We start from the raw sequence: 20,882 nt of genomic DNA on the forward strand, positions 1-20,882 counted from the left end.
TAGGATAGAGGTAGAGATAGAGACAGAGACAGAGACAGAGATAGATATATAGAGTCTCCTCAAAAATGAAATCCTAATACCTAGTACCTGTCAATATAATTATATTTGGAAATAGTATCTTCACAGATATAATGTAAAATCATCCTCAATTCAAGAGGGGCCCTAAATGCAAAGATAGGCAAGAAAAAGAAGAGGGTGACATAAACAAATGACAGGGAATAGAAGCCACATGAAGACAGAGGCAGAAAGCAGACTGATGGCATAAACCAAGAAGCATCAGCAGCCACCAAAAGCCAGGAGAGAGCATGGGTAAATTTCCCATCAGAGCCTCCAAAGGAACTCACCCCACTAAAACCTCGATTTCAGACCTCTAACCTGCAGAGCTAGGAGGAAATAAACTTGTGTGGATTTTAATGACCTAGTTTATGATACTCTGTTATAGCAGCCCTACAAAGTAGTCAGTATTTTCCAGTTTAGAAATTATATCTGAAAACATTGATTTGACTAGAATCAGCTCTCTCCATCATGTGATTTTGGATGGAATTGCAGGGAAATTAAATTTACATTATAAATGAAGAATCAAGTGGTAAAAAAAAAAAAAAGGAATCCCTTGGAGATCAAAGTAAGGCATGGACCCACTGCTATTATGGACTACTGGACTATATTGGAATATTTTGCTGAATTTACACACCTACAATATTTAAATGACAATGGAATACCCATCTCTGACAAAACTAAACAAAAAAAGAGGATACAAATGAAGGAACATTTTATATCTGTATATTCAAAATAGTTAGGATAGACAGCTACTTTCTCTTAATTCAATGAGAAGAAAGCTTTGTACTAATAGTGTTTGGACAGGACATCATGTCTGCATCTTGTACTATGAATAACCACTAAGAAGACAACAATATGCAATGTATTAATTATTGAAACTGTCCTACTAATCGTCTTTGAAACTGTCTCATTGCTATTTGTTTCTCAATAAAATTATTTTTTAAAAATACTAAGGCATGGTACTCAAAATCTCAAATTCCTTTTCTTTCTTTTTTTTCATCTGGATGAGGCACTAAAACACTTCAGAAAGGAATGTTTAAAGAATACTCTCAGCTTACCAAAATAAAAACAATATAAATCTAAAGGGAAAATCTGCAATTCAACCAGGACTGTGGGGCCTGAATTGCACTGAATTAGGGTCTAGCAAAACTCCATCTTGTGGGGAACTGGGAGAGTCAGGAAAGTGAAAGAGAAGCTGCTGTGAGGGACTGACAACTGGCAGGCAACTTGTAGCTCCCAGCTGAACGGAATCAGCGGGTACCAATATGAAAGGCCCACCTGCAGATGTTGCCAACAGCATAAAAAGGAGCGCTGGAGAGGAAGAAGATGAGCTGTTGGTTCTCCTGGAGAAGTACATTGGACTGGCTTTCCTGACATGAACTGAGCTGTTCTCATTATCAGAGGAGCTCAGGGCATTGTTGTCACCGTTGATGGCTGTGGTTCTTTTCAGCTCTTTCTTTTGAGCATCACTTCCTCGCTCCAGGGCAGACCCCTCAGCCTGCTGGCACAGATCCTTCATCCCACTAGCACAGATTTTCTAGCTTCCGCCACTGACCTTGGGGCTTTCCCAGCACAGATCCATGAAACAGGCCTACATGAGACATAATACCTGGTCCCTGTCAGCACTAGGCCTCCAGCAGGACTTGTGGGGGCATTGTCATGGGCTCTAGGTCTTTAGCAGAACTCATTGTGTAGGACGTTGCTGTGGAATCTGGGTCCCCAGTGGGATTCTTTGGCTCTTTAGTGTGTAGACAGGCTTCCTGCACTCTTGTGTTTGACTCTTTGCATGAATATTATAAAATAATCCTATAAGTCCTGTATTCAGTTGTTTCCCTTGCAAATTCTGACTACAAGAACTTCTTTCAGTTAATTTGTTTTATTTTAAACATTTCTCCTAAAACACAATCCCTGTAATTCAAGGATAATTTTGTGTGTGTGATACAGGAGATTGAACCCAGGGCCTCCACACTGCATTACATACCTAACTCTTTTTTTACTGTTTATTTTGAGATCAGGCCTTACTAAGTCACTACGTTTCCTAGGCTGGGTGATAGCTAAACCTCCTTCCTCAGTTTCCCAACCCACCTTGATTACAGGTGTGCACCACTACACCTAGCTGACAGACATCTAGAGGTAAATGTGCCACTGCATTTATTCCCCCACTCAGCGATACACACTGAACCCCCATCAGACATCAAGAACAAAGGAAGGGACCCAGTGTAGGCAAGATCGCCACAGAGCAACAGTCTAAATGTAGGAGCTGCAGAGGAAGGCAAAATAAGCAAGCAAATTAGTGAATATATCATTGTAATTGTGATGAGCTCTATAAAGTATAATGGAAGGTTAGTCGATGGCAAAAGGGAAGCTGAGCTATAGGAAGACCTTTCCATGTATGTCATGTTCAAGCCTGTAATATTTATGGACTAAAACTGAAAAGGTGCCTCCCAATCAGTGAGCTAGGAGATGCAGAAGAAGATATTCTCAGCAAAGAGGACTGGGGGCAAAAACCTGCTGGGGTGGAAAGGGCCAGTGTATCCAAGAAGATGCAAAGTAGCAGTGTAGATAGAGCACTGGGTTGGGAAAAGAGACAAAACATCTCCGGGGAAGTAGACAGGGTCCTTGAAGGCTGCAATAACATGCCTGGATATTATAAAACATGCAATGAGAAGCTACTGAATTGTGGTTTTTTTAAATTGTATTTAAAAAAATACTCTGGGACTGTGGAGATAACAGATTGCAACAGGGCAGGAATAAGTGTAGAGAGATCATTAGAAGGCTCTGGCTGGACTCCAAGGGAGAAATGACAGGGCTTGGGCAAGGCAGCAAGAATGCAGATGGAAAAAGGCAGAGAGTGAGAAAAAAAAAAAAAAACTCCCCGAAGGAGCAGCCTGGAACTGTTCGCTTCAGTGCACTGTGGGGCAGTAAGACTGTCCTCTGGGTGAGGTCGCCAAAGACAGAGTCCAAGCAGTTATCCTGTGACATGCTTTTAATCTAAATTGCCAGAGAGAGAAAAAAATGGAGTATGAACTTGGATTTATTCTGGAATTTCACAGAAAGCCCAAATGATTATCTTCATGCGCTGAGATGACCAACCCATTTCAGAGACCCAGGCCTCACAGTGGCCACAGTGGCCAAGCCATATTTCATCAGCACTGAAAGAACAAAGATGGTAAAGATGTCCTGTCAGCACATTTGAAGAAGAGCCACCAGATAAGAGTGGAGAAACCAGGAGAGGGGAAGGGTGGTAGCAGAAATAGGGTGCTAAGCCTGGCAATGAGAACACTCAGGGACACCTGGCAAGTCCCCTCAAGGATTTTAAGGACTCTGACAGAGGGGAGTGTAGTCCTGTGTAGCTACCATGAGCATACCTCGGCCCAAATTAGAAGTTACAAGAGACGATTAAATCACTTCAGTGGGCTGTGCTGCCTCTTGGTGGTGAGCTGCTCGTGCTCTGAGATGTTTGGGCAGGAAGGAATACTACCTACCCGGAATCTTGTGGGATTCATCTATCTGGCATGGGCCAGACCATCCCTAAGGGCCTATTTATCTTCCTGTTAGCAGCTGTTCATGGGGGCAATCACAGGGATGGAAGAGCTCCATTCCTCCAAAACACTCTCCAACCTTATGAAAGCCCATCCAAGACCAAATCCTTTCTTTTTTCTCCTCAGCAGAATGCCAGCTGGTGCTGAGGATCCCATAATCAACGAAGCATCTGCCAAAGAACTTGGCAATATCTTGGTCTCTCGGTTCTTCTTTTCAACCAGTTTTGCTGCCAAGCAGCATCAGAGTTCTCACTGGTGTCTGCATCGCTGTCTCACTAACCTTGCCGTGTGAGGAACCACATCAAAAACTTGTCATGTTACAGTGCCTTTCCCCAAACAGTGCTAGGCTGGGCCGCAGTCCTGGTGCACATGAGAGGCATCATTAAATATCATGACAGGATGTGAGCAAAACATCAGGGGCCTTCGGGGATCAAAGAAGTGCGACACAGTTGAAAAGCAGCTCTTTAATACAGGGGTAAGAGCAGGAAGTTTCTCTTTGTTAAACAGCAGGCCTAATGACTCCTCTCCGCTTTGCTCATAAAGCTTCCTAATTATGTCACATATGTCTGCGCCTTGCAATCAAGGCCCCTGAGCGTCTGGGTTTCCTACTGTTAACCTTGCAGCCCCCAAGGTCATAAAAGTCAGTGGAATCTGCTACTCGAGAGCTAGCTTGGTAGCTGGGTCCTCTGGCTCTGGGTGTATAAACTCCCCTTACATTTTAATGATAGAACTAGGGAATGAAAAGTAACTGTTCTTCCTCAAATGAATTCTTGCTTGTTTCATCTTCTCTTAATCATGTGGGACCATCACACTTGGATCCAAGATGAAAAAGGGACATCTTGTCTCCAAACACAGTGCTAAAGAGACCCAAACCATATCTCACCAGTGAACAGCAGTAAAAAAAAAAAAAAAAAAAAAAAATTAGGCTTTAGCTCTGTCTGCACCAAGACTGACATTAATTAGACTTCTAGCAAGTACCTCCAAAATCCCCAAATGGCAATAACAGTGAGGAGACATCACATATCTTCAAAGACCTTCCACTTCTTGGTCCTTACAGACCTCCATACTACTCATTTTGACACTTAACTAGACATGTCTTTGCCCATTTATCTATTCTTACCTGAATTTATCTCCTCCTAACTTGACCTACAACAATACAAGATGTGCCCCTCAGGTTCCTATCACAATGACAAAATGCCTGAGGTGATCAACTTTTGAGGAGAAAAGGTTTATTTTAGTTCATGATGTTGGAAGTTTAGGTCCATGGTTACTTGTCCCTGTTGCTTTGGGCTTGGACAGCATGATATACCACAGTGGGGAGTGCATGGCCGAAGAGGCCTATTCACCTCAGAGTGGCTAAGAAGCAAAGAGTCAGCAAAGGACCAGAGTCCCAAGATCCCCTTCAAGGATACACTCCAATGACTTTACTTCCTGCCACCAGGCCCCACCTCCTGAAGGGCACACGAACTTTTGATTTCATTTGGTTTTTGGACATTTCCTTAGGCTCTAACAATAGCTTATGTAAATAGATATAATGGATGGATTGATAAATGGAGGGATGGCTGGAAATGGTCCTGCTGCATTCCAAATCACTAACTGCCAATTGAAGATATGAACCCACAACCTGCCGAGGGGGTTGTGCTGTTCTTTGATCTCATCTGCCACATCCAAACCTTGCTTCAGAGGAGTCCTCACCTTAGGTTAGTTTCTATCACAGGAAACTTTTCTCCCTGGTGCTGTGAACCTGCACGTGGCAGCGCCTCATGAATATTCCACGATCACAAATCTGAACTCTGACCTTTAGAAAAAGACATATGAAAGCACCCCTGGTAGGCTTTTTTAACTCTTAAGTAACCAATTTCTTCAGCCCCATTGTAGCCCATTGCCACCGCTATAACCGCCACCTGGTGGTTGCCCATCTGGCTTTTGGGGCAGTGCTCTCTGAGGGACAGTGCAGCAGGGTGGGCATTGCACCTTCGAAGTGGGACTAGTCTAAGTGTGCTGACTCTGCCACTTCCTAGCTGGGGGCTTTGGATGGAATATGGGAGACTTCTCTGAGCTTCTCTCTCTGGAAATTTCCCTCTGCTGATGCTGAGATCTAAGGTCAGCAATTTATACAGCGAACAACTATTGTGACTCCTTAAACAGCTTGTTCGTCAGGAGAAACAGTGACAAAAATGGATGTCCACCCACAAATGAGGCACCCAAAACACAAACACTTCATGTTGAAAAATACAAATGCACAAAGCCTCTCACATGTACATTAGCAAAAAGCAGCGAGCAGACCATTAGGCTCTTGTGCCAGTGTTAAAGAAGTGTCCAGGTTCAGGATGCCATTGGGATTGGCTGCCAATCCAAAGTGGTTCTGGAGGCTGGGGAGATAGCTCAGTAGTCTAAGTGCCTGCCTGGCAAGCACAGGGACCCAGGTTCAATCCCCGGTACCACATGCCATGCCAGGCCCACACCGAGCCAGCCACTAAAGCTGGCGTGCTGGCTCAGGCCTGTAATCCCAGCACTGGGGAGGCTGAGACAGGAGGACCACTGTGACTGTCAGCTGCATAGTGAGGATCGTGTGCCACATAAGTAAATAAATAAATGCTTTAAAATATATATTTCAAAGTGGTTCTGACTTATAGCAACTTCATCAGGAAATTGAAACAGCCATGAAAACTGCCATGTACTTTGACTTCGGGAAGGTAGGCAAGTCCATCCCATTTCTCACCAGCAATAAGCCAGCTACTCCATGCACAGGAAGGGAAGAGCCTGATGCTGCTGCTTTTGACACTTGCGCTTCTTCCTTGGTGCTCTTGCTTGTGAAATACAGCCTTGGATGCCTTGCTTGGTTGTTTTAGAGTTCTGAGCTAGCACAACTGCCAGCAGGCACTGACTGAGTGTTTGTTGAACTGCCGCTGCTCCCAGGCAGCTAGCTGAAGGCGTGTTTCCTGGCAGTGTACAGAATTTGAAGACTTAAGTTTGTTTCACATTTGAAAAAATGTTAAAACGCCCCAGTTTCTTGAGGATGAAGTTGTGGGTAGACCAGTTGGGTGGGGGCTGTGAAAGCGAAGAGGCAGCAAACTGAAACCTCTGATGCTCCAATCTGCTCCTAGGAAGGGACCCCGTCAAGACTTCACTTCTTGAGCTTGACAGGTTATTGCTGTCAGTTCTACACAAAGGCTCCCCAGTATGTGGTCCATTTGGGAACAATAAAAGAACTCCAAGGGCCAGAACCTGCTCCAAGAAGAACATTTTTAGTCCCTCCTTTGAAGCCAACATTGGATTTTGGCACTGGAACTAAAGGCTGTCTCCGTCTGGCGCTATGTTTTATCTCGAGATGCAAATTCGTCATGCAGACAAGCAGACAGTGCCTGCACATGGGGCGGCCCTGGGTGGCGCAACTCCAGCGCTGTGTCCTCAGATGGCTCTGGGCACCCCTTGCTGCCTGGCGGCCTTTTCAGCCACCTGTGGGCTATCTTGGTGTCACCACCCCCTGGGAAGTCTGATCAAAGGCTGGCCTCCAGCTTCACCACTTTCACCAAGTCAGCACAAATCTCGGGACACTCAGCCTACCTTCTCTCTCGTGTAACAAATCCAATTCCTATCACTCTAACTGATAGTCCTGCAGCCACTAAATGAAACTGCCGCTTAGATGGAGTCAAGACTCACTCTTCTGTTACCAAAATCATTCTACTACTGGGCAGCTCTGGAGACTATTGGGGTGATCAAACATAGAATGAGGGTTTCTATTTGTAAATAATTTATTACAGTAAACATTGCCAGTAATCCTCAAAATGCCCCCCTCACTTTCAACATATTTATGCCATTGTTCCTGACACTTCTGAAACAGTTCTAAAAGTCTTCTTTCCTATCTTTTCTGAAGAATGATCAAAAATATGGTGCATGCCATGGCCACAAGCCATGAAAACATTATGATGTGTCCTTATTGACCTTACTTACTACATCTAGTTCCATGTGACTTCCAGCTCTTCTGAAAGTCAAAATGTCCATGAAAAATATACATTTTAAATTCATCCACTACATTCAGGTGGTCATTACAGCACAACCTACAAAAGAGGGCTTTCAGACCTGCTTCCTCAAGTGGCAAAAACAAAGGTATGAGTGTGTCCAAAGTAAGGGGGAGTCTTTTAAGGGGCACAGGTGGCCACGGATCTTTTAGCAATTTTTTAATTCATACCTTCACTAGCTCTTTTCAGTTTCATCTCTAATTTTTTATACTGTAGCAAAACATTCTACTATATAATCCCTACCTAACGATCTTAGTGCTGTGTTCTTCTCAGCATATGAAATGAGAGTTTATTACAAACCCCAACATTTTCATTTTGTATATAAAAACCAAGTTGCAAAATTCATACAGCTCTCCTTCTGTCTTCCATTTCCATCTCTTCTTCAAAAGCAATAGTGATTATCTTCCCTTGTCCTTGCCTCCCTTTTGCTTTTCCTTTATTTTTTGGTCCTTCTTAAGATCACCACAAGGCAGGCCCCCATGAGATGGGATTCCTGGGGGAGGGGGCCTCAGGAAGCACACAGAGCTCATCACACTAAGCAGACAGGATTCGGGGTACTGAATACTCCCCCACAGAGGGTGAGTGAGGCAATGGAGGCCACATTTCTTACATTCACAAAGGAAAAGTAAAATACAGAAAAGTAAAATATAGAAAAACAGAATCTGTAATGCATCTCATGGTATTGGATGGGATTTAGAAATACCAACTCAATACCAACATCAAGCTGAAAGTCTTCAGTAGACAGAAATAAGCCATATCTATAGCACAGGAAGTCAATATAACTGTGTACATTAATGCGCAAGTTCCTAGCTCGGTCCACTGAGAGGCCCTGAGGGCAGTAAGATCCCAAGGGAAGTGAGCATATCACATCTGTCACCCAAATATTAGCTTCCAAATATAATGCTCCACTAAAAAGGAGCCAGGCTTTTTGGAGGAAGATTGGTTCCAGAACTGAGGCAAGGAAAGTAGGTGTGCCTAGAACACACTGCACTGCTGAAAACTTTGGAAGTTCTTAAAGAATGATGTAGACACGGCAAAGAGGCATAGGTTTGTGAATGTTCTCAGCACAAAGAAAAATGTTTGTGATGAAACTGTCAACTACCCTCTCCTACATTGTATACTAGCATTTAAAATGCTATGCTACACAATATGTACAATTAATATGTGTCAATTAAAAATAAAAAGTTATTCTGAAAAATGATAGATGAGCCAATTTCGATGGACTCCGACTAACCAAATCTGAAAAAAATAAAGCATCCATATAAACAAGGATATTAAAAGCTATAGCCACTGAATAAATAAAGAATCCATAAATGTATGAACAGATATAAATTTTAAATGAATAAATGATTGCATATTTGAAGATAATATGCAATAAAACAACTATTGTTGAATTCTTATCATTTTGCTTAGTGAAATTCTGTATCACTTCTAGTGGAGTTTTTTTTTTACTATTTTTTATTCTCTTTAAATATTTTTTAAAGCTAAATGAACATATAGGGAGATGAAAACATATCTCCTTATAGTAGGAAGGTGACTACTCACTGTAGAAGTAAACACAGCATTGGAAATTCAAATTTTGGCAGCTACCAGTATAACAGTTAACTCAGGCCAGAAATGTGAAGAAATGCCACAAGAGGCTGAAGGTGGAATGAGTATGAAATTTTGCACAGCATGGTGGTACCACCTAACAATACCAAGGTTCAGGGGATACATGGCAATTTAAAGGGGAGAGATCTGCAGATATCATCTCAATCAAAAGATCAAAGTTAGTACCATGAGTAACAAGACAAACAGACCTCATGTGCATACCAACCAAAAGATTTCATTGAAAGAACACAGCGTTTTTGATAGTCTGGCTCTGAATAAATAACCTGGGTCTACTGAAGAGGAAACAATTGTACCAACACAATTCGAGGGACATTCTACAAAATAACAGTCCTGTATACTGTATACTTCAAAATCTTCCAAGTCATGAAAGTCAAAAGAAACCAGAAGAGCAATTCCAAACTAAAGGAACTTAGGAGGGATGCAACAACTGAGTGTGTGTGCCGCCTATAACCCTGGAGGGAATCCAAACTTCTGAAGGGTGTTAGGGGCTTTGGCAAATGTGAGTGGGATATCAGGGCAAAAGGCAGACAGGAGTTCACTGAAATAATTTTACAAATTCTATGAGCTGGAAACAGTTTTTTAAATATATTTTATATAGACAATAGTTCAGTGTTTTTATAGTCCCCCTCTTATGAGAGGCCTATTTAATGATGTCTTAAAATTCCCTCAATTCCAGATTCCATGATTTCTACCTACTCCTACTGAGGAGACATTGAGTTTCTGAAACTCAGAGTGTTGAACTTTTCAGCTGTAAGTATCCCTGGGAGAGGTAACACTTTAAGACAACACTTACTTTCCATAATGTTTCCCAAAGTGGCTTGCACTATATCAGATCTATGAGATATTTGTTAATAAGTGTTAAGGAAAAGGAAATTTTGTGGTTAAGAAATTTTGGAAAACATTGAGTTTCTTTATTTCAGGAATCCTCGGAGCCACTATGAAGTTGATGTATATTTTAAATTGACCTCAAGGGATGCAGCATTTGGAGTTATTTAATCATTGTATGATAGGTTCCAAAAACATGGTTTGAAAAAAATGCTGGATGACAGATTTCAACCAGCAGGCAATACAGCATTAAGAATTTAGATTCTGGGGTAAAATGGCCTTGGTTCAAATCCTAGCTGTTCCATTTAGTAATTATGTGGCCTTGGGCAAATCAATTAAACTCTTCATAGAAGTTTCCTCATCTAGAAAATGGAAATCAGAACTTTCTCAGTGCTGTAGGGATATTTAAACATGATAATGAAGATAAAACTTTTAGCCTGAGTCAAGCATGGTGATCTCAGCACTCTGGGAGATCAAGGCAAGAGGATTGCAAGTTTGAGCTCAATCTGGGCAATTTAATGACTTAGTGAAACTCTGTCTCAAAATTAAATAATGATAATAATAATAATAAAGGTCAGGGATATACCCCAGTGCAAAGACCATGGATTCTTAACAAGAACTAAGAAATTTGAGATAGTCCGTTTTCCGTTGTTATAAAAACACCCAAGCCTGTGTACTTTATAAACAGGCTGGTTTTGCTCACAGTTTTAAAGGCTAAATGCTAACAATCAAACAGCACCACTAACTGAGCTCTGGTGAGGACCTTATGGGAGATGGCATTACAGTAACGAGAACTCACTTGCACATTTCCGAGGTCGATACTCACATGACCTAACTACCTTCCATTGGACCCCATCTCTTAATGATTCCACCACCTCTAATACCACAGCATCTAGGCCCTAGCAAAGCTGAATGTGCATAAGACAAATTCCTCCCAACATCCCAACTTCGAGAGTATTACTATCCACACCATCTCACTAGACTGAGATAAGACCAGGTTGCTCCATCCTGCACTGAAATCAGGCTACCTACCCTACCCAGGAAGAACAAAGCACAAGAAAATTTGTCCTCCTTTGTAAATAGCTGTTGCTTCTCTCCTCTCTGCAAACACATTCTGCTGGCCCACTGAGCTAGCTAGCACCCCTTGCACCAGCCTCTAGTCCTTGGCCATTGTCTCCTTTGCTCCAGGGAAGGAGGAGGGGTTGGGGATATGGCTTCCTGCCAAACAGGTTGACCCAAGTTGAACCCCCATGCCCCAGAGTCACCGCAGAGGAGCTGACCCCAGGGGGCTGTCAGCTCACCAAAGACAGACTTCACCAGCGCTTCAGAAAATGAAAAGCTTTATTAAACTTTCAAGTCCAGAACAGATGTGTCCAGACATAAATATTCAAAAGAGCCCATCTGTTAGGTAAATCATCTTTCGATGTAGGAACAGAGGGACCCGTACGGTAGTGAGACCCCATTGCTATGAGCGCCCAGTAGTGCTAGAAACCCTGCTAGCAGATGCTCCTGGCATTCAAAATAAAAGAAGGCTGAGAAAGAGAGGAAACTCAAGGCCAGACCACAGCAGCAGGGAATTTCACTGATCCGCCAGTCAGGGCCTCTGCAGGGTCAATACTTCCAGAGGGTAGTGTCAGTGATGGAATCCCCAAAGGAGTAGATGGGCAGGAAGATCAAGAAAAGTTAACCCAATCCCCCCACAAATACAAGTCAGATTTTGGTTGAAGATATGGAGGCATTTCCTGTAACTGCTGTAATACACTTACTTAGTCAGCTAATACCTTACACAAGCTAATTCTTAACCTATCTGAACCTAAGCTTCCTTATATGAAACTCTCAATTAACTGGTACCTGCATGAGCCAGGTACAGCAGAAATAATAACGATGTGAACCTTACAGTACAGAGCCCCACTGCATGCCAAGCAGCTCAGTTCATATACAAGCAACTCTGAGTTAGAGACGTCATCATTCCCATTTTGCAGATGAAGAAACCAAGGCACACAGATAAGCAGTGGTTTACCCAAGGGCTCAAGGTCAGGGAGTGCTAAACTAGGAGTCAAACCCAGCAGACAAGTCCACAGACCATGCAGGGTAGCACTATGCCAAAATGGTACAAAAGGAGAAGGGACTCATATGCTAATACAGAAAACTAAAAGACCTATTAGAAAACCACAGAAGGATGTAAACAAGCAATTTTTAACAAATTCTCACTAGATAAATCTATGTGGTGGGTGTTTGCTGAGTGTTCCACGGTGGTCTACACATTCCTACAACTAAAGGTTAAATAATATATTTCAAAGATTTGACTCTTCTCCACTGTTGGTAGGAGTGCAGGCTGGTACAACAACTATGGAAATCAGTGTGGAGATTCCTCAAAAAGCAAGGATTGGAGGTCCCATTCAACCCAGCTATCCTCCCCCACCCCTTGTTTTTCCAGAAGAAATGAAAACATCATACCACAGTGACATATGTGCACCCATGTTTACAGCAGCATAATTTGTCACAGCTAAATCTTGGAAACAACCCAAGTGTCCATCAATTGAGGAATGGATAAAAAAGATGTGGTATTTTTACACAAGTGAGTATTGCCCACCTATAGAAAAAGGATAAACGTGAGGCTTTTATAGATAAATGGATGCAACTAGAAACCATAATCATAAGTGAAATAAACCAGACTTGCATGTGTAAACATCATATTGTCTTCCTGGTGTAAGAACCTGAAATAGTAAATAAAATCTGAAAGGTACAATAGATACTGTGAAAGGTAAAGAAACTCTTCAAAGGGAAGGAGCAACTGAGATGAGGGAAAGGAAAAAAGAAAGAAAGAAAGAAGGAAGGAAGGGAAAGAGAACATATGCATATACACAGGATAGCTTGGATAATTGTACTGGTGATTTCTGCTGATCTATTGAAAGGAACAGTTAAAGTTTATTTTTTTCTCTCTCTTTTTTGAATTTTTTATAATTTTTTGACCAAATTTGCATGCTTTTATCTGGTAATCTGAGCAACTAATTTGAAGACAACAAATAATATGCAGTACAACATATAATTTTGTTTAGTGAAATTCTGTATCGTTTCTAATGGGCTTTTTTTTTTTTACTGTATTTTATGCTCTTTTTAGTATGTGTGCTGCCAAAGTGAGCACTTTTGCTCTTTAAAAAAAATTAAAAATAAAAGTTCAAAACAAAATTTACTTGGACTAATTACATTTCTCAGAAGAGAAAGCTTGACTGAAATAGACTGAGTCTTTCTTTCAGGCAGGACACCTCTGAGTGGCCAAAGACAGGAGAAAGCTTGAAAGCCTGCTGATAATCTCCTTTCCTCCCAAGTATACCTGGGAACCTGAGACCCCTTCCCCGGGCACAGTATCAAGGATCCTTTCACTACTATAGCACACAAAGCCCCATATGATAACACTTCATTTTGTCCCTTTTATGACCCATACATTTTCACATTGCAAAGTTTCTGCTATGCAGGTTCAGCATTCATCTTAGACCACGAGAATGGTAGTTTCTTTTATTCCCCCCCCACAAATAAAACTCTTTTTTTAAATTAACACTGCGTCTAACAACCCATATTATACAGGCCATGCTATAATCGAGGAAATGTGGCATATGTTTACAGGCCTAAACTAAACTGAACCCTTGAGCAGGAATGTATTCATTCTGCGTCCTAAACATTTACAGTCTTTTACATACATGTCGATGAACTCAAGGAATGGTATTCGAAGAGCTGTGCCTTCAGCACTCATTCATTTAACAAATGCTATTCAACACTTACTATGACTAGCATGACAAAAGAGGGAAGAAGAAGATGTCAAGCCAAATCTGGTGAGTTCTGTGCTTGCACATCCTTATTATGTCTTTGTTGGGATAGACGTGACTCAGAGGAGCAAAGGCAGAGCTGTGCCCGAAAGCTAGCAACTTGCACTGCCAACGTCAGGCCAGAATTAAGAGGGAAAGCCAGGAGGTTGCAGAAGATGAGGGTAGTTAAATGTGAGTTTGCAAAGGTCTTGAAACACATGCTGAGGAGTTTAGATTAAAGGTGGGAGGCAAATGGGAGCTCCTACCGATTTCTGAATGGACGAGTGACAGAACCAAAATAGCATTCTGAGAAAATTAGCCTAGCTGTTGGGTATAGAATATAACAGGAAGGGTGAGGCTGCAGGTGGAAATGCCCACTAGGACGAAGGTTGCTGCAGAAACCAGCATGAGAAGCAATCAGAGTCAAGCTCCATGGAAGGCCTGGCTGTGTCAATGGCTCAAGAAGGTCAGATTCCAGAGATAGAACTGTCAGCCCTATCTGAGACGGGCAAACCAAGACACGATGAGATCAAGGTGACCCAAGGTTGAAGGCCTGGGAGGCTGCCCTGGTGGCCATGAGTGGAAAAGCGGGCGGAATGCTTAGGAAGCCAAGTCTGGGATGCCCTGGGATATCTGGAGTCAAAGGAAGTGGGGAAGAACTAGATAAGAAAAATTAATACTAGCCACATCCACTAAATATGTGCACTAGATGTAGACACATATGTTTGGAACTCAGAGAAAAGTCCTTCTACCCCTAGGCCTGGAGAAGCAGCTCCCCTTTATGGCTGAAGGTAAGAACAATCACACTATTTACATTCTTAAATCTGCTGTCAGGCAGAAGATCTACTCTAGGAAGCAGCTAACTTCCATAAGCTCAAGTCACTGCAGAAGCAAGATAGTCAGTGGAGACCCATTAAGTAACAAAGCAAAAAACCCAGAGTCCAGGGTCAGAGCCTATGACTCAGCCTCCAAATCTTCATGGGTGTCATTGTTCCCTGTCACATTCTCAGAAACTCTCATTGAGGTAGGGCTCACTTGAATTTTTGGCCACATTCTATTACATTTTATGGAGGAGAGGGATTATTGTCTTAGTCCACTTTGTGTTGCTACTCAGAATACCAAAGACTAATTTAGAAGGAATCAAAACGTACCCCTTATGGCCCTGAAGGTTGGGAAGTCCACTATCAAGGTGAAACCCCCATCCCCTGTAGAAGGTGAAGGGGCAAGAACAAGAGGGGGCTGAATTGATTTTTACTATAAGTCACTCTTGAAGTCACTGAACCACCCCTGTGTCAGCAAAATTAACCTGCCCGTGATGGCAGAACCCTCGTGACAACTGGGCCCCACCTACTTCCTGACACTGTTGTTCTAGAGATTCAGTTTCTAGTATAAGAACTTTTCAAGACACGTTCAAACCACAGTACCTATAGAGGTATTCTTTTTTAATTTGGTGACTGTCAGGACATATGCCTTCCAGATGTTAAAGAGAACTAATGAAGAAATGAACAGAAAGTACTACATCTTGCCTACTACAGAGTAGGTACCTCATAAATACTAGGCCTTGAAGATGTGTTTGGCTCTGTCAGGGCCTGTTTAGAGAGAGAAAGATACACAAACACTGGTGCCTATGTGAGAAATTAGTAAAGTTTTCTTTAAAGAACCAGGGACACCTCTTCAATCCTGATTTTTAAAAGAAGAACAAAGATCCGTATCCCTGTCCTTTTGTCTTTGTAATGATGACTAGACCTTTCCTGTCACACGCTTCATATAATCCAACTACTGATTGGAACTGCTACCTTTCGAGGGTTGATATTCCACTTCCTGTCATTTGACACCAGACAGAGCTCACCTGGCTTCCCTCTCTCTTTGGATGGTCCAGCCTCAGGCCAGTACAGTGACACATGGCTTGTCGGGCCTCCTCTGAGTGCTACTGGACTAAACAGGGCTCTTTAAGCACAGAGGCCCTGAACCTTGCTGGGGAAATATAAAATGATACAGCTGCTATGAAAGACAATGTGGTGGCTCTTCAAAAAATTAAACTTTGGATTACCACATGATCCAGAAATTCCAATTCTTAATTTTTATTATTACATACTCCAAAGAATTAAAAGAAGAAAGTCAAACACATAGTTTGGCTGTGGGTTCTTCTCAGCAATATGTACACCAGCCAAAAGTGGGGATACTCCAGATGTCCATCAGCAGGCGAGTACCTACACGTAATGGAATACTATTTGGTCTTTTTAAAAAAAGGAATTATTCAGACACATGCTACATCAAGGATACACCTTGAATACATACATAAGTGAAATAAGTCCCAAAAGGAGAGTATTATATAATTCCACTTAGGCACGGCACCCAGAGTACTCAAATTCACAGAATCAAAAAGTAAAATGATTGTCAGGGTCTGAGAGAGGGGAGGATGGAGAATCCTTATTTCCTGGATATGGGAGTCTGGGAAGATGAATAAGTGCTGGCAGGAGATGCTGATGATGAACACAAGCAGTGTGAATGTACTTAATGCCTCTGAAGAGTACACTTCGGAAGGATCACAGTGCCACCCCTTGTGTCCTGAGTATTTTCCCACAATAAAAACTTTTTTAAAATAGAAGAGTACAGGCACTTTTAAAATGTCAAAATCTGGGCATGTGTACAGCCCTGGTTTTAATCCCCAGTACTTTTCTTTTTTTTTTTTTTTTTTTTTTTTTTTTTGCAGAACTGGGGATGGAACTCAGACCCTGGTGCTGGCCAGGGAAGCGCTTATTCTGCTGAGCCCTCTCCCCACCACCCCACCCCTGGTACTTTTTTAAAAAAATCAAAATCCAAGTTTGTGTCCATATAGCTAACAACAAATTTAGTGACTTGAAGGAAGAGCTCTCATGCTAGCTCTCTCTCCCTCTCCCTCCCCCTCACTTTCTCCCTGTCCCTCTCCCTCTCCCCTTCTCCCTCACCCTTGCACTCTCCCTCTCCCTCCCCCTCACTCTCACCCTTTCCTTCTCCCTCTCTCTCTTCTCTCTCTAGTATTTCAGCTTTGCAAAGTGGCTGAGGAATCAAGGTAAGTCCTCAGCAAAGAGACTGCTCAGTCTCTGCTGCAGCCTGAATGAGCTGAGATGGATGCTCACTGCAGCACAGGCACCAACCCTCCGAGGCTCTCTCGGTGGGGACAGTTCTTCCTGCTGCCCTTTTTCCCTTCCCACACTCTTCACCCTTCCCCTAACCAGATTCCTGGGAGGAAATCAATTAGTCCAATGTCCCTCTACTGTGTTCCCACAAAAAGTAGAGACCACAACTGTTTTATAGGGGATGTGGCTAAACCTACAGGTGCTGTTTTTCTTTACCCAGTCTTAAAGTGTAGAGGCCTGGGGACATCTGTCTTGGGCAGATTGCAGAGGCTGCAGTGGTTCAGGGTGGGATTTGCCTCTGGTTTGTGGGCTGGTGGGAGTGTAGATCCCAGCTCAGAGAATAGCCCCCAACTCTCTGCTTAGACAGCTTTTGGAGAAGACCTGCGGAGGAAGAGGAATGCTCCTGAAACCCAAGCCTGCTGTGGCTGCTGAGTGACAGTGCCAGGAACACAGCCAAGAATAAACAAAAACATTTGGCCACAGAAAGGCTCTGCCAGTCTCCAGCTGCTTGATTAGACCCTTAAGGAGGAAAAGAATGAAAACAGTGCCTTCATAGAGGACAGAGGCATGCACTAGTATACCCTCCCCTGACACCAGCAGGGACACAGCCAGTTGCTGTCAACTCTGCACGCAAAGTAGGCAGAGCTGGCTGCCACCCCTCCCTTATCAGGCCCCAGACCCTGCACTTCCCTGCACATAAAGTCATGGTCAAAACTGTGCTTCCGAGCAACTTCAACTTATCAGGTCACAGCATATTGAAGACCTGTTGGTTTGGGGATGTGAGGACAGGATCTCACTCGGCCACAGCTAAAAGGCTGGCCCTTCAGAAACATTCACTTTTATTTCTACTTTGGGTCTCACCAGCAATCAACTTGAGTGATCAGGAGATTCACACTGTCAAAACCCCCTACAACATCGAAGCCCCTCACTTGTTTTATAAGAGAGGCTCAGGAGAAGGGGCACTGCCCAGGTCCACTAGGGGGCAGAGCAGAATGAGCCCCAGGCCTAGCTGGGCAGGTATCTACCTCAGCCTGCCTAAAATCTACAAACACTGCTAAGGTTCTTTAGACTCCCTTCACCTCTGTTCTTTCCGGATGAAGGCTGGGAATTAACTCTGTTACCTATTCCCCAAAGTCTCCAGCCCAGTGCTGGATGTGTGGTCGGAGCTCAGTGAATTCTTTCTGAATGAGAGAATCCCCACCACGGGCCCAGAAAGGATATAAGGCAAACATTAGAGCCCTGCTTATAGAAGGGGAGGATAAAGCTCTCAGAAGATCCCCCACGCTCAGCCAGAGCTCAACAGACGGGGCGAGCTTTGAGATAGATCCAGCCTATTTCCATTCCCTGGTGGTGACATTAGGGAAGATAAAAGACCTACATCCTCTTGTGTTCCCTTAGCTCTGGCACCATGTGAGAATGCAGTTGTCTAACTTTATGACTCTATAATACCTAAGCCTTCCCTCCCGGTCTCTGCACATCCTCTCCCCATCAGATAATGCTACATCTCAAGCTTAACAGCTTTCCAAACCAGGACAGCCCTTTTCTACTTCCTGTAAGAAGCAAGAAAGAATTTCTTCTCTCTCACTCAATGTCTTCTTCCTTCCCCATCTTTCCAGCATTGCTAGAGCCCCTTCTAGCAAGAAAGGACAGGTAATCATGTATGCAGATGACATTAAAGATGCAGTAAGTCCGTTCATACATAGTTGTCCAGATAACCACCACATTCTTCCCTAACTTGCATCCACCTTTCCCAGCAACAATAACATTTCCAAAAAAGTATAGACCAGAAAACACTAACCAGCTGCAACACAGAAGCAAACCCACATGTCTAGGTCTCCAGGGAGCTGGCTTTAACAAGGCAGATTTCTCTATTTCACCGCTGTTTACACTTCTGCTCCAATAGGTATCTCCATTGTACTCCTCTCTTTCCCCTCTCCAGTCCATGGACCTCACAGGAAAGATTTTGTTTCCCTGCTCCTACCCGGTGGTCTCTCCAGCCCGATTCATCTTTAACACACTCTGTGGGCTCAATAAACCATGGTGCAACCTTTCTACTATCAAGAACCCCCGCTCCACAGACAAGATCTAGGGCCACCCATGCACAGTCATGTAACATTGGCTTTATTGCTTAGCTTGTTTTGGAGAAAATAGAAATGTTAAATTGAGTTGAATTTTAAATTAAGAACAGAAAATGTGAGATTTTAGTTTCAGTAAATAGAGTCCCCCTCTAGCAATCAACTAAGATATGTTAGCCTACATTTGTCTTCAAATTTCACTTTCTCTTATGTGTTGCATCCCGATTTCAAATTTCTGCATCTATTTATAGTATCCTGTGGCATGTATTTGCGTATAGAGCTAACATCATTTTTACTTCAAGATATAAAAAATAAATAAATTTATCTCATATCACAAAGAATAAGAAAATATTTTAATAATATATGCATATATATTTATTATATAGCTAATGAAATATGAAGGAAAGGAAATAGGGGGAAAGATGAAAATACAAAGAAAGACTGGGGAGCAAAGGGAGCCAGAAAAGAGAGGAGGGTTGAGAGGATAGGGATTATTAACCTATGCCGCATTGAGAACTAACACAGGAATGCACCGTGCACATGCAAACATATGTGTACAGGTGCACACACACCAATTCCATTGGGTGAAATCCTCCCTCCCACCAGCTGGTTCTCTGCACCTAGCAATAAGAAATGCTACTAATTATTAAAGGCTACTTTCTGACAGGTGCTTTGCATTTATTATTTATAAATCTTCACAACAACTTATGAAGAAACCAAGCGCAGAGACATCTTGACATTGTTAAGATTACATTGCAGTAGATGTGAGCTGTTTCTGGCAATGCAGCACCCTCTTCTGTGGTGACAAAACTCCTTTTCCTGTTGGGAAAACACTCTCTTGCCGCACCCCCCCCCCCCCCGTGCACTCCACCCCTGGTCACCAAGGCAGATTTGAAGTGAGTGTGTGATCTTTGTTCCCATCCACGTTAATGAAGTAAAATCTAAGACTTTGGTTCAAAATATTCAGAAAGATTTCTTCCCACTGGTTTTGAAAGTAAGTAACATGGAAGGTGTAGCTAGGGGTAAAGAAGCAGAAAATGATTAAGCAAGAGTCAAGTCTTCACCACACCCTTGATGTCTTGGACACAACTACAGCTGCACTTCCCAGATCAGGGAGCCAACCAACTATGTCCCCAACTCCCCTCAACACTTTTTTCCAGTCAAGCTGATTTCTGTCACTTTCAGACCAGGAATTCTTTTTTTTTTTTTTTCAAGACTACTTAAAACATTACTACTTTTTTTTTTACTGTTCTCTATTTTTTCCCATAATTTTATTGATAAACAAACAGCAATGAGACAGTTTCAAAACAAACTGGTAAGACAGGTTCAATAATTAACACATTGCATACATTCTTCCTAGTGGTTAATTGCTGTGCAAGATGCGGACATGATATCCTATTTACAAACACCATTAGAACAAATCACTCTATTCATTAAGAGAATGTAACAATATATCTATCCTAACCACTTTCAATACACAGATGCAAAATGGACATTCATCAGTATATACTTCTTTTGTTAAGTTCTGTTATTTGAATATTATAGATGTATAAACTCAGCAAAACATTCTAAAAGAGTCCAGTAGTCCATAATAGTATTGGGGCCTCCGCCTAACTGGCAATGTCAGAAATTGTTGACATTGTGACTCTCCTTAGGCACACTCTACTCTGAGTCCCCTACAGCTCAACATAACAGCATGGCTTAACTTCTTATATTTTGTTTTTATACTTTTCTGCTGGATGGTTAAGACCAAGGTAAAGCAGGACCTGTGCAACAAGAGTTGTAGCTTTTGGCTCTGATAAGGTCAGTGAAATCCCCTCAGGATTTA

The sequence above is a fragment of the Octodon degus genome, unplaced genomic scaffold (genome assembly GCF_000260255.1).
Source record: "Octodon degus isolate 3935 unplaced genomic scaffold, OctDeg1.0 scaffold00096, whole genome shotgun sequence".
Taxonomy (NCBI): Eukaryota; Metazoa; Chordata; class Mammalia; order Rodentia; family Octodontidae; genus Octodon; species Octodon degus.